Here is a 25,779-nt window from a genome sequence, read left to right as displayed (position 1 = left end):
AAATTTATTCTAGCTGCCCGGATCCCCCGATTGCCTTTCTCAATAGTGCCTTGGCTCAGGGTATGGTGACTCCAGTACTAAAAGCGGCCACAATAGTACCCCTGCTGAAGAAACCCGGCTCGGACACTTCGATCTCGTCCAATTTCCGGCCCATCTCCCTGTTGCCCTTTCTGGGCAAAGTGATGGAACGTCATGTCACCGCAGCTCTGAGCGCTCACATCGAGGCCAATGGGGGGCTGGCCTCTCGTCAGGCAGGATTCCGCCCCAGGCACTCAACAGAATCGGTTGTAGTCTCTGTCCTAGACAACCTCAGAAGGGGCATGGACGATAACAACTACCAGGCACTGGTCCTCCTCGATCTCTCCGCCGCCTTTGACACGGTGGACCACACCATCCTACTTAACCGTGTCAGGGCGGCTGGTATCGGAGGATCAGCCCTGGTCTGGCTCTCCTCCTTTCTGAGGGACCGCACCCAGGCGGTCCGTCTAGGCAACTTCACCTCCACTCCCCTTCCTGTCACCTGCGGGGTTCCCCAGGGTTCCTCTCTCTCCCCTCTTCTCTTTAACCTCTACATCTTTCCTCTTATCTTTGCTCTTCAGCAGCTGGAGGTCACCGTTTTCAACTATGCGGATGACCTCCAGCTCATCTTTGATCTGTCCTCCTCTTCTCTCTCGGTCACTAACTTCCAGTCTACTATGACATTCATCAGGGACTGGATGAACCACAACCATCTTAAACTGAACCCTGACAAAACCGAGTTGGTTCTTACTGGTGGTTCATCCAGCCCCTGGAACTCTTCCTTCTGGCCCTCTTCCCTCGGTCCCGCACCATCCCCCTCCCCCACTGTCAAAACACTGGGTGTCAAAATGAACAATCAGCTCACCCTTCACTCACACATCAGCTCCGTGGTTTCTTCCTGTTCCCTCACTCTTCGAACCATTCGCTCTGTATCCCGTTTTTTCTCCCCCCAGGCTCTGAAGACCATTATGGCCGCCCTGGTGATTTCGCGTCTGGACTACGCCAACGCCCTTTTCCATGGAATCCCAGCCTACAGCCTGCGTAGACTCCAAGTCATTCAGAACCAGGCGGCCAGACTGATATTTGGCCTTCCACGTTATCACCACACCACTCCCCTCCTGATAAAACTCCATTGGCTCCCTGTGAAACAACGTTCCCTTTTCAAAATCGGGTGCATGGTCTTTCAGGCCCGTCAGGGCACTGCCCCTGCTTTCATCACCTCACTCATCAAACCCTACGTCCCCGCTAGAAATCTCCGGTCCTCCTCCAAGTCCCTTCTCCAGATCCCCCGCTTTTCGCGCAAAAAGTGGGGCGGGTCCAACTTTTCCACTCTGGCCCCTTCCTTCTGGAACTCCCTCCCTGACAATCTCCGCTCCGCAACCCAATACCTTCCTTTCCGCAGAGACTTAAAAACCTTCCTATTCAGCCAGGCTTTCCCCGCTTAAAAACTATCGCCCCGGTCTTCCCTTTCCCTCAGCCAATGAACCCTCAGCGCCAAGAAACCGCTAGGTGTATGCTGCGCTCTACAAGTGTTTTAAATTAGAAATTAAATTAGAAATTAGATCACCCTTTAAGAATTATTCTAAGGGCGTTACTTATGAGCCCTGCTATATGCCAGTTTGTGGACCACATCCCCGACCCAAACCCATGGCTGACCACCCTTTACATTCTGTTGTTGGACTTAGAAAGCCAGTCTCATTTAGATAGTATCGTTAGTTGGCCTGCCCCTGAGATAATTCCTCGACTTTTGTTTCACATAGTCTGTGAACTTCAAAGAAGGGACGGCATTGTCTGCATATGAGGATTTCATATGTTCCTCCAAAAAGCTCCAACAGTACATTTATGACCTTGTCTAGTCTGCTCAAGTGTCTCAACTAAGTGCTGGGGTGACATTTGTTCCACTTAGTCCTGAAAAGGCCACCAATTACAAGGCAGGAACACATCCCACACCCCCTAGGATCTACACCAAGTTAGAAACAATAGAGAATTCAAATTATGTTGTAGCCCAGAGTTTGAGTTATAGGTGTATGCAATTGATTTGAGCAGGTCTATTACTATGTGGCATTATTACCTAGAGACGGCAACTATTTGTTGCCTTTTATCAATGGTGTATTGTCCCTCACTGCGGTCCTAATGTTCAACTGTATTTATGGGCCAGACGTATGACCATTCACTATAGCAAGTCGCAGATTGCGCCGAATTGCGACTCGCTAAAGTGAATGTACAACAGTGTCTCAGACACTGTTTGCGATTCCCAATGGGGTCAGAAATTGCGTGCCTCATAAATATCCATGAGGCTAGCGTAATTTGCGACCCCATTGGAAATGGCTAGCACTCACAGGGATGGTGGCCTGCTGGGGTCAGAAGACCTACATGTCTGTGACTGCCTTTTAAATAAAGCAGTATTTATTTATTTTTAAATGCAGCCCGTTCTGGGCTGCATTTAAAAAAATCAAATTGGAAAGGCCTTCTCCTGTTCAGGAGTCATGTGGTCTGTTGGAGAGGAAGGACATATGTCTCAGACCAAGCTGACTTTGTCCAAGTTGTCATAAATTTCATGCATGAATTATTATTCGCAGCACAAGTGACATGTCCAGCCAAAACAAGACATATGTGGAACGAATCATGACTCACCGTCATAAGAAGCATGTATTTCTCCTAAAGTTACAATGCAGAAATACTCAGGTCTTGGCCTTGTTGGAACATTAAATGGCAGTGTGTAGCCTAATAAATGTATATCCATGTAAATAGTAAGAGGGATTTGGAGCAATTATATTGTGTACACATGGAATGATATACATGGTCCATCGAGTTACTCCCTGGGGATTCTCATGCAGCATGCAAGAGGGTAAAATCTATTGCCAATAACCTATGTGAAATGAGTAATGTATAGGAAGTACACGTATTGTGCCTCCACAATACTTTATTGTTATGGCAAATATACAGTGCCACATACATTGCAGCATAGAATGACTCTGTGCCAGGTATTTAACACGTTGACGGAGTGTGGCTAGCGACCTCCAAATCAACAGACCTGTTGGACACTTCTCCAATATTGACTCATGGACATACCTGGAATCCTTTTATATACATCACATCATGAAATCCAAGAAATAGTGTGCAATCATTTGAATACAATGCCTGTCCATACATTTCAGTACAGATTGTTACCTAGATGCCCATCACCTCATACTTTATCCATATGATAAATGTGTGCATGCATGCTCTAGATATCATATGTTTATTGTACTGCTACTTGCAGGTGTCAGCTCAAAAACGTTAAATGGTTAAAATTCCTGGGGGAGACAGTGTGGGTAATGGCTGCGGTAGGTGGACAGTGAAATGGCCTGTATACTGACAACACAGTGCATATATCCCCACATTGGCCTTTTTCCTCACAAAACACTACAAAGGTATGAACACATGTCTGTTATAGGGTATTGGGTATAATAGGACATGAGTCAGGCATGTAATTGCATTGGCATGTTTGTCTGGTGATGTGCCACATTGACTCATACCTGTTCTGTCTGCACAGTAATCATCACAGGAATCATCACAGTCTGTGTGGACTTGCCACTCAAAATTGACCATATATTGCTATGTGCATGCCTACACTAGCAATCCTCATCAGACAGGTAGATTTAAGTTTATTCCTTCAATTCTATGTTTACATAGAATTTTGTGACAACATAATTTATACAAACGTGGCATTTTGCAAATTGATCCTCAGTCACCCCATTTCACATGTCAACGATATGCAGACTGAGGGATGTTCCGGTACCTTTGATGCGGGATGATAGTTGCATCATATGATGATAAATGTGGGCTAAGGGGTGAACCCAAGTAAGTCATTGGTAATGAGAATGGACTTACACACTCACAGCAATAGATGGGATATGTAACTTGCCCACTTGTTTTTCTATCATGAATGATATATTTCAACTATGTCACATCAAAAATACATATGCATCATCTACACTAGGAAGGAATCATATTTCAGTATGCCGAGCCTGCTCACATGGTCACCCAAGTCCATTGGAGTCAAAACGTTGGCTAGACGCTGAACTACAGGTATATGTATGGATCCCAAAACAGTCTGCTATTTGAGTTGCATGAATGTTTGACATGCCTTCAATCATTTACACTGTACCATTTTTGGGAGGGTGGACATGTTCACTGTGCACATATGAACATTAAATGTGCTATTGACAATTGGTGAATTGAGCAAACATACTGTGTTCGGAAAATCACAGCCTATCCCATGCAACATTTCTGTCACGTATTTCGGCTAACATGTCACTTTCAATCCATAGTAAGGACGAGAGACATTTGAAATTATGCCCATCTGTTGGTTTTGGGGAAAGTGATGGTGCATGTGCCATAAGCATCCACACCATAACTGGCACCACATTTGTACATCAGATTCAGAGCTATCTATCATGTGAAGCTGCATACATTGGGAATTAATTCACATGGCATTTTGCCCCTATAAATCCCACATGCAACTTTGTCCTACTTCTGTTGTGAACCTACATGTAAGGTAAAGCTTGTTTCTGCTGACTGATACCCCTCACACATCTCACTGCAACCAGTAAACGAGAACACACACAATCCTTTCAGCACACAGAAACATTCAGGTAACACTCACTGATAGCATTGGTTCTCTGAAGCTGTCCACCTCACCACAGTGCATGGTTGTGGTCCACCTACAAGACAAAACCATGGTACATTGCTCAGTGAATGCTGCACATGTACACTGTGTACATATGAAGCACAGTACATTGACTTCACAAATGCCTGACATTGTCTGTAGGTTGGACATATAGCATAAGGCAACGTTGGAATGCCCTGATGATGGACATATGTATGCCATGTTACAGTGTTTTCATATTTTACTAGGCACATCATCTATCAGGTGCACAGAGTGCAAGCTACAAGACCAGCTTAGCTTGCTACACGGTGCAAGAGTGCCTGGATTGATGACTATGTGAACAGTCCAATTTGACGAACCACACTCTTGGCCTTCTCAAATCAATATGTGTTCTGAACAATGCTCCACACATCAGACAGTAGCCATGCTTGTTTGTCTTCTGCACTTAGCTCCCTATGTGTGGCCAGTGCACAATCAATGTACAATGATCATTCAAGCACTGTACAGACTCATAAAGGAAATATGGCAATATTTCGTAATGTACACGTATGTGTAAGAATTGTATGGGAAAAGTAAACACTGTCCAACCTGTGGCCTGATGACATGTGAGTGCACTCCCCTGCAACATACATGGCGGGTGGCCCCCCAGTTTGGAGTCAGAAATGACCTAGCAGGCCGGGTGACAATACTCACTACACAGTGCTGAATGTGTCCCACAGCATCCATGGGGCCTCCCTTGAGTTTAACTGAGTTAGCCCATACCACGCCATATGAATCCAAATACTTATATGGGCCTTCCTGTTGAAAACGTATTTAAAGATGTTTGCAAAAGCAACACAGCTAAAAGCTTATGGAATATAGGGACCTACCAGTATACCCACCAACTTCAATCCCCAGGTGATCTAGGAGATCTGCCTCCTGGCTGACCACATCTGGCCATTGGTGCTTACGTTGGTGGACGTTATGCTCGATGTAGTAGAAGCTGGAACTGCACGCTCTGCCAGTGCTCCCACCTCTCTATCTACCCTATCTTCTGCTCACCCTACTTCCACTGTTGATCATGTTCGGAAGGTAGTGCACCAACAGCCACAGCAGTCCACCAAACTCATCCTCGAGCATAATCTTGCTCTGCCCCTGCCCAACATCCCCCTACCCAAACTGCCCACTCTAAACGCAAACACCACAAAAAACAATCCTTCCCTGTAACCCTAAGACTACAACCCCCTAAATGGACACATACCCAACAAGTGCACAAGACAAAATACAATTACAATACACAAATAATATTTCACTTATACAACGTGGACAGCAGAGACATCAACAAGACCAAAAAACAGTATAAGTTGCAAGAGCACACGCCAAACACCTCCAACAGCCAGCACAGACATAAAGACAAGTAAGTGAAAGTGAAAGGAACTTCACACCTCCTGGTTTGCAGCATTGCTGAGCCATTGTATCATTTCCTGGGTTTAATGTGTGATGTTTCCTAATAAAACGTCATGTTTCCTACTAATGCATCACATATCCTACTAAAGCGTCACGTTTCCTACTGAAGCGTCACGTTTCCTACTAAAGCGCCACATTTCCTACTAAAGCGTCATGTTTCCTAATAAAGCATCGCATATCCTACTAAAGCTTCATGTTTCTTACTAAAGCATCACATTTCCTACTAAAGTGTCACATATCCTACTAAAGCGTAGCATTTCCTACTAAAGCTCACTTTTCCTACTAACGCGTCACAGTTCCTACTAGAGCATAATTGTTGTCAGACGCCTCACTAGAGAAATCAGCAATGTGTGTGTTTTCATAGATTAAACTAGCCCTTTGTGTGTGGTACAGTGAATTGATTGGTGCAATGCAGTCCAAAACTCCCAGGGATCACTATTCTTCCTCAAATTATCTTTGCTGACATGCTTGTAGACTTGAGATGTGTTGCATGTGTATGTTAACAGTGCACATATGAGTTCATGGTGCGGGCACTAGGACAGGCAATACATTGTAGTGAAATACACAAACATATTGTCAAATAAGCAGATCTTGACTTAATCAACATGTATTACATTTTGTATTATGCTTGCCTTGATGTAGGTATCTGCGTAGTAGGCGTTTTTGTAAATGAACATTGCACTCCTATGCAAATGAGATCCACAGTGTCATACAAGGTGATGCCCATACTTGAAGATAGTACAATCTGTTTGCATTACTGACAAAGGATGTGTTACGGACTCAATACACACTTTGTAAATGACATACACTGGCTACTAAAGCCTGTATCCAGTGTATGATAAATATGAAAGGTATGTTGCTGGGCCAATAGGTCACCTGTTCATATGTGTATGACATCATATAGCAGACTATGATACCCAACAACCAGTGTATGACATAGGGTACACACACATCTGCTGTCTAGGCTTGGTGTCTGCCACTATGTGTGTGACACATACTCATTAGCCTTGCGGAACAGCATCAGCCAAAACTGTTATAGTCATGCTTAAGTAGACCTCACAAGTGTGATGACTTCAAAGTAGGAATATGTTTAGCATTTTAATGCATCACATTATTCATCTACAGAGAGGGCTTGCGTGAACTTAGAATGTGGGTAGGCATTCGCACCAGATGGTCATATGTACATTTATTGACAGATTACCCCACTCTGACCTTAAATGAGTCAGTGCATGCTACTGTGCCAGGAGTGGCATCACATGTAGTTATACCTTGACATGTATTTGGCTATTCGATTTGCTATGTGTCCTGAACAAATTAGAACGCAAAGAAGGAGTTGTAGGAGTCACAGCATTGTTTGTTTCAGAGTAATACAGAGAGTAATACAGAGATACATTGTCACATCCAATCCTGCAAGTAACAGTTGCATCCTGGGCCAAGTGTGGCTGCATTGGGGCTAGGTAGTCAATCCAGCACAGGCACAGGTTAGGAGTCCACATTTGTATGTGGTAGGTGAGATGCTCACTGATTTTGGAATGTGCTTACAAACGTTTGTGCAGCATATGTAGACTAACTGGGTTGCCCTGTGTGCCCATGCGCATCATATGGGCCTCATAAGAAATTAAGGTCACTATACTGGCTTCGACAAGCATACAGAATGAGGTATTCAAGTCATTATGGTATGATTAGCGCAGCATATCTAATGATGGTATGATTAGCTATGGTGTATTCAAAGGATCGAAATCCCCGTTATGTTTAGCATGATAAAAAGGGCCGAGAACTGAACCGCCTCCATCTTGGATTGCGGCTCTTTCGATTGGGAGTCACGTGGCCTCTTCCGCACACCATCTGCTTCCCCCTTTTACATGCAATTATTAGGAGACAGGCTGAGTTGCTGAGAAGCAAGGTCACATCTGCTAAAAGGGAGTATCAAGCAAATTCCTCTAGACCTGGGACGAGAAGGGAGTCACCCTTTCGACCTTCTCTGTAAAGATAGTATCCCTTTGTATGTGTAACCGAAACTAGAAATAGGCATGAGCTCATTAGGGGCGCCAGGACTAACTGGTACTTTTCCACATATAAGGTTTTGTATGCTGTACTGATAATGTATAAAAGTGTGTTACTGTCAAGGAGCCAGCAGTCTTCCTCGGCGCACCTCATGGGTGAGGATCGACGAGGCTCCTCTATATAGAGATCTATGGTGGCTAATAAACGTTTGAACCTTCCACGTTGCCAACTGCTCCTTATTCTACTTAATATTGCGGGCCATTGGTAAGTGTGGCCCTTGGAATAATTATTTGGACACTACAGTTGGCGACCACGAAGGGACCCCATGACAGGGTCTTCCCCCCCCCGTATTCGGGTGGTGGGATTGGGGGCGTCCTGATCGGTTGACGGGAGAGGAGCCTGAGGATTTCTCCCACCCTGCGCGACTTTTCGGTACGTCCCCTGCTGCTAGTCACCCTTCACCGGGGTCCTACGGGCCTAACCCGGAACATTGGGCTGATTGGATCAGGAGGAGTTGGCAGCGGAGAATGAACATTCGTGTCTGGGTGCACCCGGTGAGTATAGATTGATTTGGTTTGACGCACGCGTTGTAAACGGTGCATTATTTTTTGTTGAAGCACGCGTTGGAGACGGTGTGCTATTTGATTGATTTAAGAGCATTCGTTGAGAACGATGCATTTTTTGATTTGAACACTGACTGCTTTTGTTTGAAGCTCGCGCTGGACAGCGGTGCGTTGATTTGAAGGCACGCACCGGAGGGTGGTGTCTTGCTTGCTCAGGTTCGCATTACAGTGGTTTGACTCGAAGTACGTACAGATTGTATTGATTTGATTAGAAATAGCACGCCGGAGGAATATAGACGGATTGCATGTGGAAGGACCTGTGACCTAGACTTGGGTAGCCACAGGGCATACTCCCGACGGGGCAAGTCCTCGTTGGGGGGCTGGTCTTAGTGGTGAGCCAGGAGGGTGGCCGGAATCCCGTGTGCAGTTTGGTGTCTGGACTGTGAACCAAAGTCGACGGGCTTGGTTCTCTGATACTGATTGTATGTTGTGAATGAGTTGTGCTGATTGTTGTTCTATGTGTACATGTTTGAAAACTAACCAAAATGTCCTGTTTTAGTAAACTGAATTGTTTTGGCTGCTGCTGCCGCACAAGTGACTCCAGATTAGCTGAGAGCCAACCCGCCCCGCCGGAGGGCAGTCCGAGCCATTTTATGTATGTCAAACATCGGATCTCTCCTTTATTGTTCTGCACTCTGTGGCATAAGTATACCAAGGGAAATGAGGAGTTACGATGGCCCAAGACGGGTTCGTTTGATGAGAAGAAAATTGCGTTCCTACAGGAACAATTGTTTTCTAGGCGAAGTAGGCAGGCCATGTTCGATGCTCTAATTGCATGGCAGAAGGAGGCCAAACAACGGCGAATAAGGGAAGAGAAAGTAGCTAGAGCTAAGGCAGGACGGAACGTTACTCAGAAAGCTATGGCCTATGACCGAGAAAGAGTAGAAAAGGGATTGGATTGCATGAATCGCGAATTTAGATTGAAGGTTGATAAGAGCTATGTGACCCGCCCGAATGCGGAAGATGAAATAGAGGATTTATTGGACACCAGGCCACCGCCCCCTTATGTACCGCAGAGGATATATCCGGAGGTGTCAGGGGCCTCGGCCCCGGCCCCGGCCCTAAATATGTCTCTGGGGGCCTCGGCTTCGGCTCCCCCGGCCACTACTACCCCTCCCTCCCTGCCGAACCTCTCCCGGTTGCCGACATCTGTGTCTGAAGTTATAGCCATGCTGCCTAATTTATTGACGGCAGCTGCAGCCGGGACCCCTCAGCTGTTGCCGGGGTCAATGTCTTCCCCTTCTGTTCTGCCCTCCTCCTCCGCTAGTACAACGCCGGTAACAGCTGTGACTACTCCAATACATGCGGCCAGTCTAGCGGAAGGTAGGAGGTTGTTCACTCGTTCTGCCTTGGGAATGGAAGAAAGGGAAACTATTGCCACACAAGCGTCCCAGTGGATGCGACATCCTATTTATACTCTTGCTGATATTTGGAGTACCATGAGAGACTACGAACCGGTGATGCAACAGCATGCCCTGGATCATATGGCCAACCGTCTTATTTCTGTATGGGAACAGGTACACCAGGGAGGGAGAGCTCCGGCCATATTGTATGATATCCTTGATCAGATTCACAAATCCCAGTTGACGCCTGAAGAAGTGTATGGGAAGGTGCAGACTTTGGTTTCTTATAGAACTCGTTTGCAGTCCGCCCTTCCCGCCGGATCCTCCCAGTTCCCTATGCGGGAAGTGCACCCTATCTTCCATCCGGAAGTTACCGAGTTGGTGGATGCCCAGGGTGTTGTTACCCGCCCAGGAATAGACGCCCGGTTCCAGGAACAATGGGTCTATACCCCCTGGAAGCGGAGTGAGGTATTGTCCCTAAAAAGCCAGTTGCCAGATCCTAGAAAAAACCCCACAGCATATTACAAGGAACTGACCGAGGCCGCTTCGTCAGCAGTAATGACGTTGGCGGATATTGAATTATTCTTTGCCTTATTAGTACCGGTGGACATTTGGCTCCAGGTGCATGACCAGGACCATGTTACGGAATTTGGTGGGACATGGGACCAACTGAGAAATTGGGATAGAGATCGTAAACCGGGGAACAAGCCCCGACCTGAGATACTGACCTTGCCTGAAAAAATAATAACCTATATGCATTCATTGATCCCACCCAGGAAAGTAGATTGGGATAAGTTGACGGCTTGTAAGCAAAAGAAGGATGAGAGTGTATCCGATTTTTTTCACAAGGTTTGAGGGGGTATTCATTGATTTCAGCGGACAGGACTTGGCCACGGAGGGGGGTGTGCGTTTATTTGTTAATAGATTCGTAACCAATTTGTTACCTGAGGTATCGGCCCGGTTACAGGCAGCTGAGAGTACCTGGACGACCACCACGCCTTCCACAATACTAAGCATGACTCAGTATTATGAGCATCGGGAAAATGAGAGCAAGGATAAGACAGAAAGAAAGTCAAAAGATTTGAAAACACAAGTGTTACTGCAGCAAGTGGAGAGGGGTAGAGGAAGAGGAAGAGGGTTGCAGAATTTCATTCCGAGAGGGGCGGGATCCGCGCAAACGACTGGGCGAACGGATCTAGGCATAAATCAATGTGCTTTTTGTAAGGAGGAGGGGCATTGGAGAGCGCAGTGCCTGTTGTTGTATGAGCAGAATACTGCTTCAAGGGGTCGTGGACAGGGAAGAATGAGTGGGCACCGAGGCGGATACACAAGACAAGAACAGGCAGCACGAGGTGAGAACAGTCAGAATTATTTTGACCAAAGCCAAGGTAAACAGTACTACCATGACGGACGTGTGACGGCCGAAGACACCGGATATACTTAAGCATAGGATAGCCAAGGGCAGAGTAAGGGGCATGTGTCAATCCCGATAGATCAAGCTGGACCTTATGTCCATGCACAATTACTGGATGCATCAGGTAAGTTTTTGGTTGACACAGGGGCTATGAACAGTTCTGTTTCACGTGCCCTGGTCCCGGGGGCCGCTCTGTCTGGCCAGACTAATGTGTCCGTGGGGTTCTCTGGAACTCCGGTGGTGAGCCCCATTTCTAAGCCACTTTCCCTTACTGTGGGACCGGTAACGATTGAATCGCCTTTCCTCCTCACCTCCCAGTGTGGGGAAAATCTCCTGGGTATGGATATATTAAAAAGATTGCATGCCCGCATCTTTTGCTCCCCCGATGGAGTTTACCTGACCATTAGGAATACCTCTATCCCCTCCATTCAATGTTTTTCAAAAACGGACTCCTTACCCCCTGAGCTTGCAAAACTCCCGAGGGATCTTTGGGCCCTGGGGGACACTGACGTAGGGTTCCTACAAATCCCCCAGTGTCCATCACTTTGAAACAGAATGCCACATTGCCGAGGATCCCACAGTACAAAATAGCCCCCGAGGGGGAACGCGCTTTACTGGCCATTATTTCTGATCTGATTAAAACAGGGGTGGTGGAGGAAACGACTTCCAACATCTGCAACAGCCCTATTCTTCCGATTCTTAAACGAGCCCCTGTACCCCAGTCCCCTGATTATGCTGATACCTATCGATTTGTGATTGACCTGCGAGAGGTTAATAAGATTGTGGTACCCCAGTATCCTGTGGTACCAGACATTAATTCCATTTTGACCATGATTCCTCCCACTGCAACATTTTTCTCGGTGGTTGATTTGAAGAATGCTTTCTTTAGTATTCCCATACATCCAGATAGCAGACATTTGTTTGGTTTCTCATTGGGGGGCCGCAGCTTTAGATTCTGTCGCGCCCCCCAGGGGTATACCGAAAGTCCTAGTATCTACAGCCAAGCCCTAAAGAGAGTATTGGATTCTTTACAATTGCCACCAGGTAATGTCCTATTGCAATATGTCGACGACCTCCTTATGGCCTCTGATACAGAACATGGTTGCCGCAAGGCCACGGTTACCCTGCTACGACATTTGGCCACTCACGGTAACAAGGTGTCGCTCTCTAAATTTCAATATTGTCGACCGGAGGTGACCTATCTCGGTCATCTCCTGTCAAAGGAGGGAAGACGGTTGACTTCTGAGCGCATCGCAACCATAACTAACATGCCTGTTCCTCGCACGCAACGTGATGTCCGCGCTTTGCTTGGTATAACCTCCTACTGTCGCCAATGGATTGCTAACTATTCTCTCTTGACTAAACCTTTCCTGTATCTAACTACGAAGGATGTGCATGAATCTTTACCTTGGACTGATGAATGTCAGACTGCCTTTTCCACTCTGAAAACTGCTCTTTGCTCTGCTCCTGTGCTTGGCACCCCTGACTACCGGAAACCTTTTGTGCTCTACGTGCATGAGGTGGACGGTTGTTCTCTTTCAGTGTTGACACAGGACTTTGGTGGTAAGCAAAGGCCTTGTGCATATTTCTCGGCGGTTTTGGACAATGTCGCCAGAGCACTTCCCAGTTGTCTGAGGGCTGCAGCGGCAGTGGCCATAGCAATCAGACAATCGGAAGGGCTAGTCCTGAATACGGATCTGACAGTGATGGTGCCTCATGCTGTGGACGTATTATTAAACAGGACACAGACGCAGCACTTAACTAGTGCGCGTCTTACAGGGTACGAATTGACCCTGTTTGCACCTCATATAACGATCAAAAGATGTGTTAATTTGAACCCTGCCACGTTGTTACCCCTCCCTTCGGGAGACGGTGGACAAGACATACATGATTGTATCTTTCGAACTGAAGAAGAAACCAAGGGCCGGATAGACCTAACTGACACCCCACTATCTGATGCCCAAGGGGAATTGTATGTTGATGGGTCATGCTTCCGATTACCGGATGGTACGACAGCTGCGGCTCATGCGATCACTACCCTGCAAACGGTAGTTGAGGCAGCAAAGATACCATACCGGTCGGCCCAGGCGGCCGAATTGGTTGCATTATTCAGGGCCTGCGAGTTGGGTAAAGGCATAAGGCTAAATGTCTACACCGACAGCCAGTATGCGTTCGGTGTAGCACATAGCTTCGGGAGGTTATGGGCGGAAAGAGGATTCTTGACATCCCATGGCGAGAAAATAAAGAATGGACCATTAGTTGAGCGATTACTAGCCGCATTAACATTGCCCAAGACCCTGGCTATAGTCAAATGCAGTGCACACAAAGTTATAATTGATGATGTGGGGAGGGGAAATTTCTTTGCGGATCGAATCGCCAAGGAAACGGCCCAGTCTGACACCACTTCTATGTTTGTAGTAACAAGAATGATAGAAGCAGGGGTTTTTAACAACACCATAGATAGTGTGAAAGAGCTACAAAAGGAGGTGACCCCGGAAGAGCTGACATACTGGCAAGAACAGGTGGGGAGGCTTGATGAGAATGGGTGTTGGACTGACTTGTCAGAGAGGTGTAGATGGTTACTGCCAAACGCATTTGTAAATGCGGTAGTAACCATGGCACACGGACCTTCGCATGTGGGAGTTCAGGGCATCTGTGCCATATTGGATCCTGTCTGGTATAATGTTAATATCCACAAGACAGCTAGGAACTTGGTCCAGCATTGTATAATTTGTCTCCAGCATAATCCTGGGGTCAGTATTCCCGTCCTGGCGGGTAGTTTTGCGCCACCCACTCTGCCTTTTGAACTACTCCAAATGGATTACATACAGCTAGAGCGAGTTAACAATCTGAAATACGTGCTAGTGGTAATTTGGACTTTTAGTAAATGGGTGGAGGCGTATCCCACAAAGGAAAATACTGCCCTGACAACTGCGAAAGCTCTGGTAAAAGAGTTCTTTCCTCGATATGGGTTGCCACGGGTGATTTGGAGTGACAACGGGACACATTTTAATGCTAACTTAGTTAAGTATGTATGCAAGGGTCTGTCCATCCGGCAGAAGTTTCACGCAGCTCGACATCCTCAGTCAGCGGGTCTGGTTGAAAAATATAATGGGATTTTGAAGTTAAAATTGGCTAAACTTCAGGACACGACAGGATTAAAATGGCCCGATCTCCTGCCCCTGGCCCTGTTGTCTGTAAGAACTACTCCCCATTCACGGAGCGGCATCTCCCCTTATGAAGTAATTTTTGGCAGACCTGCCAACGTATGGGGAGTACCCCGGCCCAAATCTTTCAGGGACATTGACCATCCTATGTTGACTGACTATTTGTATGCTTTGACTAAAGATCTTCGTTCCATTCATCAACAGATATCTGCCGTACTGCAGCCCCTGCCGGAGGGTCCTGGACACAGCGTAGAACCTGGACAGTGGGTCTTGGTCCGAAACTACCAACGGAAGTCGAGTTTGGATCCGCGCTGGTCCCGGCCGTACCAGGTGCTCCTGGCTATGCGAACGGCGGTGAAAGTCGAAGGGAAGCAGCACTGGATCCATATCTCCCATCTTATGCGAGTTCCCCTCCCATTGCCAAGGGAGCAACTTGACCAGGAGGAAGGTCTGCCAACTCAAGGTGAACCCAGCACTGAAGAGTCACTTTCCCCGGACACCCGCAGAGAGATTGACGGGCGAGGGGAGAGTGCTGTGAGCGTGGAAACCCCTTTTTGTGGCCACCCAATTGCCCAAAGTGAAGCTTCTGGTCGGCAGCCCAGCTCCTCATCTGACCCCACTGTGCCCACCTTGTTTGTTAATCCTGAAACCCCTGGTCGGGATCGATATCACCTGCGGCCCCGGAAATAGACAATCCCAGGTCTAGCCTCGACAAGTGAAGTTGGAGGCCCCCGCAAAGACCTGAGGATTGTTGGAACACTGGACTGAACTCGTTGAGAGCATGGAACTTTGAGTAGAGCCCTGTTCAGAACGAAGATAGAGACATTGATCAGTTGGTGGGGGCCCAGGTGGAGTTTCCTTTCAACACGGGTTGCGTCAAGTGTGACCCCAACGCGAGAAGTTTTTATCCTTTTACCTTTTGTTTTTTCTGAACAATAGGAGTCTGCCTGTGAGGCTCTATACGGACACAGGAAAGAAGCACCCTCCGGCAGGTCGGACTGCTTGTAGACCCCTTTTCCCGAGATTATATTGGACTTTTAGTGAGAAAATGTACCCTTTTGCTCGTTTTGTCCCTGAAGAAGGGCGACCCATAGTACCCCGTACCATTCCCCCGCATTTGCCAATGTTCTCCTCATGGAGCTTGCGTGTTAAAATTGTTTTCATTTCTATATTGATTATATCATTTGTACTATGCTTAGGTTTGTTCATATATCTAGAGTTCCGTCATCCTGTACACACCTTGATAGTGTCTACCCCTGCTCCTAAGGAACATCATTTCCAGACCTTTGCCCCTCATAAGGAAAGACACCGATAGACATATGTACATAATGCCTTCATTGAGATGCTGCACCAGACTCATAGCTCCACAAATGTTACTGATTGTTGGGTCTGTGGTCTTCTCCCGTCAGTGATGCATAAGCAAGATTTGTTTATATCAATGCCCTTATCTTATTTAGGTAGTTGCGAAGCCTGGTTCAAAATGTTATCCATGCTGTACGAACACTACGCTATAGATGAATGTCGATTCTCAGAGAAGGATTATGCCTTAATTCTAGCCTATATAGAGAAACACCAGGGTTTTGCTCCTAATGCTGAGGGAACTGATGGTACCCTTGATCCTACTGCCTGCATGAATGTATACACTGATCATGAAAATGATACCTGGTTGAGGGATGAAGTATTGGATTTCGTGACTTTTAACTTTACTGAGTATTTCAAATATTTCCAGGAGCGAAATGTTTCAGATGACAAAATCATTCCGGTCCCAGTGCTGAATACCTCCTCCTCCTTCTGCGTGCAGGGTACTGGACATTTATTCGTAGGTTACAGTAGATGCAATTACACTTATAGATTACAGACGTTCAGCAGCCCCCCAACACTCACCCCTCCCAATGTTTATTTTGTGTGCGGTGAAAACGCATACACTTGGCTACCCAGAGGATGGGCGGGTAGGTGTTACTTATCTTTCCTTTACCCACCGGTTTACATAGCTCCTTCTGATTATCATAAGTCTCATTCCTTAAATCGGCGGAGCCTGAAAGCTGAGGCCGCCAGTAATGATGCCACTGACCAGACTGACACTCCAGCCCAACACTTCGTTGATATCATAAAAGGGGTGTTACCCATATGGGGACCCATCCTCAATAGTAAAGAAGTTAGGAGGCTATCTAGAGTGGTGGAAGGGGTGGTTAATACTACTGCAGGAATATTAACTAATATCACAGTAGAGCTCCAGGCGACCCGGCTTGTGACCCTTCAAAATCGTCTTGTTTTAGATGTTATCCTAGCTGATCGTGGAGGAGCTTGTAGAATCATCGGCAGTTCCTGTTGTGTATATATACCTGACTCCGCCCCTTCTGTCCATTTAGCCATCCAGAAATTGCATCGGCTAGCCTCTGAAATTCACACTGAGACTGGTACTTGGCCTCTGCCCGGGTGGTTTGGGGATTTGGTGACCGCCTGGGGATGGAAGTTATTCATGATTCTTTTGGGAGTAGTAGGGTTCATTTTCACCTGCTGCCTTTGTCTACAGTGCGGGCCTGCTTGCTGTGCATATTGTGCTACTCAGGTTCGCCGATCCATCCCTAGACCCAAGCCCAACCAAACCAGGATAGGATGTGGAGGAGTGTGGCTCAATGGTTAGAGTGGCAGACCCTGAAGCAGAGTTCTGGCCAGAGACCAGGGTTCGATTCCTGCCTCGGCGGGGCTCGGGCTCAATTTCCTCGGACCTGTCTATTCTCGCCTCGGTGCCTATTCTAATCACGGGCCCCACGCTGCAACTCTGGGCAATACCTTGCTTAGCCTCCACACCGGCCCCAACAGCGCTAAGGATGCCTGGCTTCACCCTGGGGGTGCCCAGGAGTGGACACTTCACAGGGAAAGCCAGGAGGGGTTCCACAGCGGTATGAGTATCAGCGCCAGGAAACCGCTAAAGGCGACACTGCAAGGTGGCCGTCTGGTGACAGTGCGATCTATAAGTACCTTGACATTTACATTTACATTTACCCAGCGGGCTCAGAAAGAGATGCATGACTTAATGCAGATCGATGAGGGTATTTTTGAAGACTGACTTTGTTATTAGCTATGCTGCGCTAAAAGGGCCGTTCTGAGGTATTCAAGTCATTATGGTATGATTAGCGCAGCATATCTAATGATGGTATGATTAGCTATGGTGTATTCAAAGGATCGAAATCCCCGTTATGTTTAGCATGATAAAAAGGGCCGAGAACTGAACCGCCTCCATCTTGGATTGCGGCTCTTTCGATTGGGAGTCACGTGGCCTCTTCCGCACACCATCTGCTTCCCCCTTTTACATGCAATTATTAGGAGACAGGCTGAGTTGCTGAGAAGCAAGGTCACATCTGCTAAAAGGGAGTATCAAGCAAATTCCTCTAGACCTGGGACGAGAAGGGAGTCACCCTTTCGACCTTCTCTGTAAAGATAGTATCCCTTTGTATGTGTAACCGAAACTAGAAATAGGCATGAGCTCATTAGGGGCGCCAGGACTAACTGGTACTTTTCCACATATAAGGTTTTGTATGCTGTACTGATAATGTATAAAAGTGTGTTACTGTCAAGGAGCCAGCAGTCTTCCTCGGCGCACCTGATGGGTGAGGATCGACGAGGCTCCTCTATATAGAGATCTATGGTGGCTAATAAACGTTTGAACCTTCCACGTTGCCAACTGCTCCTTATTCTACTTAATATTGCGGGCCATTGGTAAGTGTGGCCCTTGGAATAATTATTTGGACACTACAAGAAGTAGGAAAAAGTAATGACTACCAATACACACACTCAGTCATTTCACACTGTTTACATTTACACTCTGTTTGGATTGTGGTAGGATGTGTGTACATGGTTGCACCACTCATACAATGTGCACATGATTCCACATTGCTACCTTTGTTTGGTGTACGTCTTCCACATACACGCATTTGGCAGATGTTGATATGCAAACATGTTTTGGACCACATGATGGTGTCCTGGGGTAAGAATAACACCTAGCTACAGACCTTTGTGATGGGCCAAATACAATTAGGTGAGATGTAAGTATATTGATGTTTACAGTGACTGTTAAATTAAAGTTCTCACACAAAGAAAGAGTTAATTCATGTATTTAAATCTTTAACACTCTTTCATAACAAAAATAGGATTTATGGCCATCAAACTGATTCAGGCTTCACTGAAAAAGTTTTGCACAATGGTGTTCCTTTGCCGAGTCACATCAATTGTGCCTACATTTTCCCCTCTGTCCTCATCTTCATCCTCATCCTCATCTGCTGCTTTCTGATCTTCATGGCACTGATCCCATGAGACAATTGTTTGCACACAGATGTTGTGCAATATTCAACATAAATTTGCAAACTGTATTGGGTAGTATAGCAATCGCCCCCTGGACATATCCAAACTGCGGAGGCAAGACTTTGGTACCCCGATTTCTCGCTCCTCAATACCCCTGGTCATGCCATATGTGCTTTCTTTTTCTTAAAATGCTATTTATTTTTTAAAATTGATATACAATAATACATATGGTTGCATAAAATACATTTTGAATACCAGTACTTTATCCCAAACCAAAACATATTTCTCAAAACCTTGACAGATGTCTCTGCAGTATCAGGAAACCAATGTATACTACACTGACAACATTTAAATGTTACAAATCTATATAATCAGTGCTAAAAGCTATTCCTGAATCATGCAATTTAACAAATAGGTAATGAGTAACAAGTGTAACATGGTTTTAAATTGCCATTTTGGAGAAAATTGATAACATGTATTCTAAAAATGTGCTTTGTCGTCTGAATATTCTGCAATACTAAATCGATGTCATTTAAATGCCCAAATCTTTCTGAAGAGTACTAAAATCAATGAATAATTCCGTATTACTAAATAAAACACAAGCGTCTGGTGTTGTCCTGTATTACCACCATGCGGTTCAGATGACACTTCATAAGTCATAAATGTCACTGAAACCCCTTGAAGGAAATATAGGCCCATATTAAAACGATGATAGTTAGGTGCTCTCTCTGTCTCTCTCTGTCGAACAGTGATTTAGAAAAATGGGTGTTCCCTAAACATGTTTGAAGGAAATCTACATATCCTATAAACTGCCTATCACTTATAGTAAACTTTAATGGTAAAGACACTATGGAGATTTATAAGCTTGCACTTTAATGTCTACACTCTTAATATGCTGCACCCTGCCTCCTGGGCATAGCATTTGACTGTGCCACACATGGTGAGGGCACAGTTGAGTAAGAGCAGTTTGCACTGCTCCGGCAGTCGGCAGTGGCAGGCTGCTGTTAGTAGTTTGCTTGGGTCACCCAGGGTGGCACACAACCATGCTGTAACCCTGGTACCATATAATAGGGACTTATAAGGGGGCAAAGTCTCTGTCAATTGGGATTGCCAGTACACACATAATGGTTTTAGGGAAAGAACCCTGGCATTGGAGCCTGGTTAGCAGGCTTCAGAGCACTGGCAGTCAAAAACCAGCATCTAGTAGCCCAAATGGGGGCAAAAAGTGTCAGGGGGATCCTTTGCAAAAAAGCCCTGTTTTCTATAACGTCTCCCTGGTTCATTTTTTCCATAGGAAAATTAGACACAGCTACAGCCAAAATGGCTGAATGGAAGTACACCAAATTTGGCAGAAAGCTAGATCTTGTTCCAGAAAGAGTCTGTTTAGTGATTCGAATAAATCATTTCAGTAGTTTTTGAGAAATAAAGGCTAAAAAAATAGATATATAAATTCGATTGGCTGCCACCACAACACCTAAATTGGTATAGTAGGAAAAATAAGGTGGCAGCCATTTTATGACTCGGGACTAAGTCCCCGTCCTGGAAATAAGTGTAAAAGTAAAAGATAAAAATGTTTTTTTTTCCCAACTTTTACTGCACTTGGATAAAACAAGCCCACTGGAGTGGGACAGGGCCGGGATCTCACAATATATTTTATAGGGGGGAGATGCACGTCCCCCACCTCAACCATCATTGAGCCCCCAGGGAACCTATATCTCAGAGTTGATATACAATTAATGGGAAGGGAGTTACATTGCCCCCCTACTCGAGTTTTCCCTGGGGACCCTATCCACTGGGGTCTTGTTTTAGATTGAGGGGACGGGCAATACAGCCTCCCTTCCCAAGTCTGCTTGAGGCCCAAGGGACCCCATCCTCTGGGACCATGTTTAAAATTGAAGTGGAGCACCCGGCCTCCCTTGCTGAACCTCCTTGAGGCCCCCCGGGGCCTATCTCCATGGGGCCATGTTTTAAACTGAGGGAGGGGGGCATGAAGCCCTTCTCCCCAAGACTCCTTGAGGCCCTGGACTACATCCCCCAGAGCCAGTTACAAATTGAGGGGCGGGGGTGCACATTCTCTGTCCCTGAGCCATACTCTGCCCTGTGGAACCCATACCCTAGGGCAGGTTCTCTAAGGGTGTCCTGGGGGACCTCATCCCCCGGGACACCATGGTTTACCTGCCTGTAAGAGCATGGTCAGGGAATTTTAATGTGGTCCCACGCGGCTGAGCACATATGTTTCTCCCTGCTCAATCACTTGTGGGCATGGAAACAGAGAATTACTCCTGCCCTGTGGGTTAGGAGCAATGACATCTCCCGCCAGCACCTGGGATGGGTGCTGGCAAGGGAGCTGGTAGGGCAGTGTTGGCCTTGGGGCTCCCACCCCTACGGTCCCCAGTGTGGCAAATTCTGTTTAGTGCCCCAGGTGGGCAAAAGGGAACCCCAGTATTTTGTTTTTTTAAAGCAATAAATTAAATATGCTGGCTCCTGCGATTGCAGGGAGCTGGAGGGCAGCAGTGACCCTTGGGCTCACCCAATGTACCCCAAGATAAAAAAGTGGGTGGTTACCTGGGTGGGATACGGTGCACCCCAGTAACCCCTTAGGGTTGGGATCGGGGCTGGGCCCTCTGGCCAACCCCATGCCATGCATGGCTGAAGGCCATACTCACTGTGGTGTTAGCTGCCCGCAATGGGCTAGAAGCAGGGCCGAGCTGTGGCCAAGCCCACTCCGTGCACACTAGAAGGCTATGCTGGCATGGAATTGCTGTTACGTCTGGTAATAAATATTAATTTTCGTTAAAACAAACTCTGTTTTCTCAGTGAATATATTAACAGATCTAACTATAAGTTGCACCCTCACCATGCACTGCTTAGGACCTCACATATTACTCATGACATGCTAAATTACATATTTGATGAACAATTTCCCTTTAATTACTTTTGTCTGTGTGCTGAAGCAATATGTTTGTGGACATACTTTTCTCGACTTTGTGTGCAATCAAGGTTAATGATGAGTGAATTGATGAGGTGAGAGGGTGGCTCAAAAGTCTTTGCTCTGGTTCTACAATAATAATTAATATCACAACAGCCATTTTGAATAAGGCAAATGACATCAGAGAGCGTGAATGTCCGCATTGTCACAAAGAAAAAAGAACAATTGAAGGACAGAATGTAGAAGAATGTCATACATTCACCCCAGTACAGAGATCTGGGCCTAAATCCATTGTTTTTTTTCTCACCATGCCATTCTAGTTTGGACCCAGCCATATGCATATCAGTCTTGACTCTGCGCCCAATGGGAACAGTCCAGCCCGAACTGCCAGGCCAGGTCCTACCTGGGATGGAAACAAGCTTCCTAGGACCGGTTTCGGGCTTTCAGCCCTCATCAGCCAGGATAGCTTGACTCCAGTGGCATGGAGAGCACGGGACCCACGTCTGGGCATACCCATCGCCACAAAGAACTTAGGGGCAGATTTATGTTCCCTGGCGCATCCCTGCAAATCAGCAAGGATGCGCCAGGGAAGATGCGTCACGCAAGTTTGCCCTTGCGCCACCGCAGATGCGCCGCATTTACAATGCGGTGCATCGTGGCGCAAGGACAAGCAGATACGTGACGCATCTGCCGGCGTAAGGTTGGCGCAGTGCTGAAGTTGCAACTCCAGCACTGTTCCAACCTACCCTATCCCTAACATGGTGCGTCAAGCCTTAGGCCTGCTTCAAGCAGGCGCAGGGTTTTGACGCATCAGCGTTGGGAAAGTGACTCAGTGAAATCTTATAGAAGAAACGCCCACATAAAACCTGACGCAGGTTTCATGTGGCGCAGGGCTTTACACCCCATGACGCATCTCCATAGATGCTTCACAATGTAAATGGGGCGCAACATGGCGCAGGGTTTACGCCGCCGCTGCGTCACAAAAGTGACACAACGGCGGCGTAAAAGTGGCGCAAGTACGATATAAATCTGCCCCTTAATGTATGGTTGAGCATAGATGTGTAGGTGATCCATTATGTGGTTAAAAACAATCAAGGCCCCAGAACATATGTGCAACTAAATGAGTGAAGAATCCCATGGCGGTGACAGGACTGCCTGTATCGGGGTCTCGCATGTGCCTTCAGCACTTTGTTGTTTTTTTCTGCAGGGAGACAAAGTTGTACAGAGAACATGAATGAAGTGAGCTGATTTATGGGTTTGGTTTGGCCCTAAAGCAAAAGTATGAGCTGAGCCATCAAAAGATTTAGAATGTGAGAAAGCTTCTTTAAAATTCAGAGAAAGTATTTCTTCAACATGTTTTTAATGTATCAATTTAATGCATTAGACTATGTCACTGTATTGAAAGATATTTATTGAGATTAATCATTTCTAAATATGAACTTAGAAATATTTAAGAATATTTATGTGCCTTGACAGTGTTGGTATGTGTCAGACATGAAAGATTTTGGTTTATCATCTGCCCCATGTAAATGACCAATGTTATCCCCAAATTTGAAGCAATGCTATTGCATTTAAAACAATGTATGATTGACCTTCTTGTGTAGCGCACACCCTGAGTGTATGGCAAAGTAATTTAGTTCAGATTGGTCGCACAAGGAAAATAAGGCACTGTCAAGAACAGTGATTTGCATGGAAGCACATCATTTGGTAAAGTAAGGAAACTGAAACTTGAGTACAGGTTTCTTGGTAACACATTGTGCGATTCAGCCAGTGGATGGATGTCTTCACCGTTTAAAAACATAAAATGCGTTGCGTTCAGCTTTCTCCTGAGCTAAAGTACATTACTTCAAGTGAAAGCACATCACGTTCAATCAAACTGACACCATATATTAAAAAACAATGTTCTAAAAAGAGAACACTGGTAAATACAAAGGAAGGCAGGGCACTGTGTTTGCATTCATATCCAAGGCTTCCTCTTAGTTTACTTGTCGGTTTGAACACATTGTTATGAAAAGCATCGGCTAATGCCCAGGGCAGAGGATGGTGTAGCTTATTTGCATGTACCATTGCTTGTGAAAAAGTGAAGGGTTGTAATGAAGAATATCTCAGCCTTAACACTGTCAGCATGGGGGGGATGGGGTGTCTTTTGAGCAGCCAGAATTTGTTTACTTGGGAGTCTGGGAGTAAGAGCAGCAACAGAAAGGTGTTTTTACTGGTAACTCTTTAAGAATATGTTATTCTTTGCAAGTGCTGATAAGAAGAAACTGAAGGAGCCTGAGAGCAGCAGGACACATACACAAAAGTTTTTTTTGCAGCATGTCCTGAGGGCCTTTGTCTGATGATTCAAATGGCCCATCCATCTTGGAGCTGTGGTGATTATATGTGTTTTTTCACTGCCATTATGTGCGTGCCCTAAAGATTCCTGTGTTCGCAAGGAAGGCAGCACCAGGGTGGGCACCCAAGCGCACGTTACAGGGAACACAGCTGATGCTCTTTCTCCTACCTCGTAGCAAAATCCTGAAATGACCTCCTTCTACAGCTACGGACCTTCACCTCTCTATTAGAATTCCAGAGACCGCTCAAGACCTGGCTCTTTGACTGAGTCACCTGTACTATTTTGACCCTAGAGCATGGCTAACCCCCAGCAAGAGCTCCATCACCTGCTGTGCATGGTCTTTTGCCCTGCACAAGGGGGGTTGGCCACATGGTCTGTCCTCCGGTCCATTCCCCCTGGGTGCTCCACCCACCGATGAGCTGATCACAGCTGAATGTTGTGTGCACCTATGGATTGTCCATACAGCCTGGCCTATGATCAGGCCTCGCACCCAATGCCCCATGGTTGCCCAAACCCCTACAGTGCATGATCTTTGGCAGTGTGGATCGCAAGTTGGCTACAGGGCCTGGATTCAGCCCACACCCTGTGCTCAACTTCCCATTGGTGCACAGCGGAGATACTGAGCAGGTCCTTGCCTTTTGCAAGCCCTGCGACTAACTCCCTGTGGGCTCCTAACACACACTTGGGTGTGCATAGCATGGGGTTGGCCCCTAACCTTGGCTATAGATCAGGGCCTACGCTCAAACAACAGAGGGCATCAAACCCCCTGCTGCGCTGAGTACAGATTTCAAACATATGCAGCAGGGGGTTGACCACAGGCCCTGCAGGTGCCCAAAACACCCCTGAGTGAGCACTGAACCCCGTTGCACTGAACAATATTATGTCAGGGTGCAGCAGGGTTTTGATGGAGGGCCTGCCTCCATGACATAACCATAACATTGGTTGGGAACCTAATTATATAATGGTTACCTTGGATGTCAATTCTTTGTACATGTGTATCAAGCATGATTTTGGCTTAAAAGCCTGAGTGTACTGATTGAGTACTAGACCCATTAAATACATTGATTACAATAAGATGTTACTACCCATGATAAAGTAGAATTTCCATGAGAAAATGTGTCTTTTCAAGGAATGTATTACCTCAACCTTACTGCAATAATGATGGCTGCCTGCTTCTCCCAGCTCAATAATCTCATGATAAGCTGGTCCAATTCCAATGGTGAGTATACAAGACATGTGGTGGTCAGGTTAAGATATATATATATTACCTCTTTGTCATTTGGGTTGGTCCCGCAGATAAAGCTGAAAGTTTTGCTGAGGATTGTTAGAAATGGGGGTCTCTAACTGGCAGAGGTATGCACCTTGGTCCAGGTAGGAACCCTTGCTTCTAGTCAGGGTAAGGGGGATACACACCTTAGATAACCCCTGCTCACCCCCCTTGGTAGCTTGGCACAAGCAGACAGGCTTATCCCACAGGCAATATGTAAACTATGTTTGTACACAAGACACACTGGGCCCGATTCACAGAACTAACTTAAGACAAAATC

The sequence above is a fragment of the Triturus cristatus genome, chromosome 6, assembly GCF_964204655.1.
Source record: "Triturus cristatus chromosome 6, aTriCri1.1, whole genome shotgun sequence".
In the NCBI taxonomy this organism is placed as follows: domain Eukaryota; kingdom Metazoa; phylum Chordata; class Amphibia; order Caudata; family Salamandridae; genus Triturus; species Triturus cristatus.
This window is presented reverse-complemented; position numbering follows the sequence as displayed.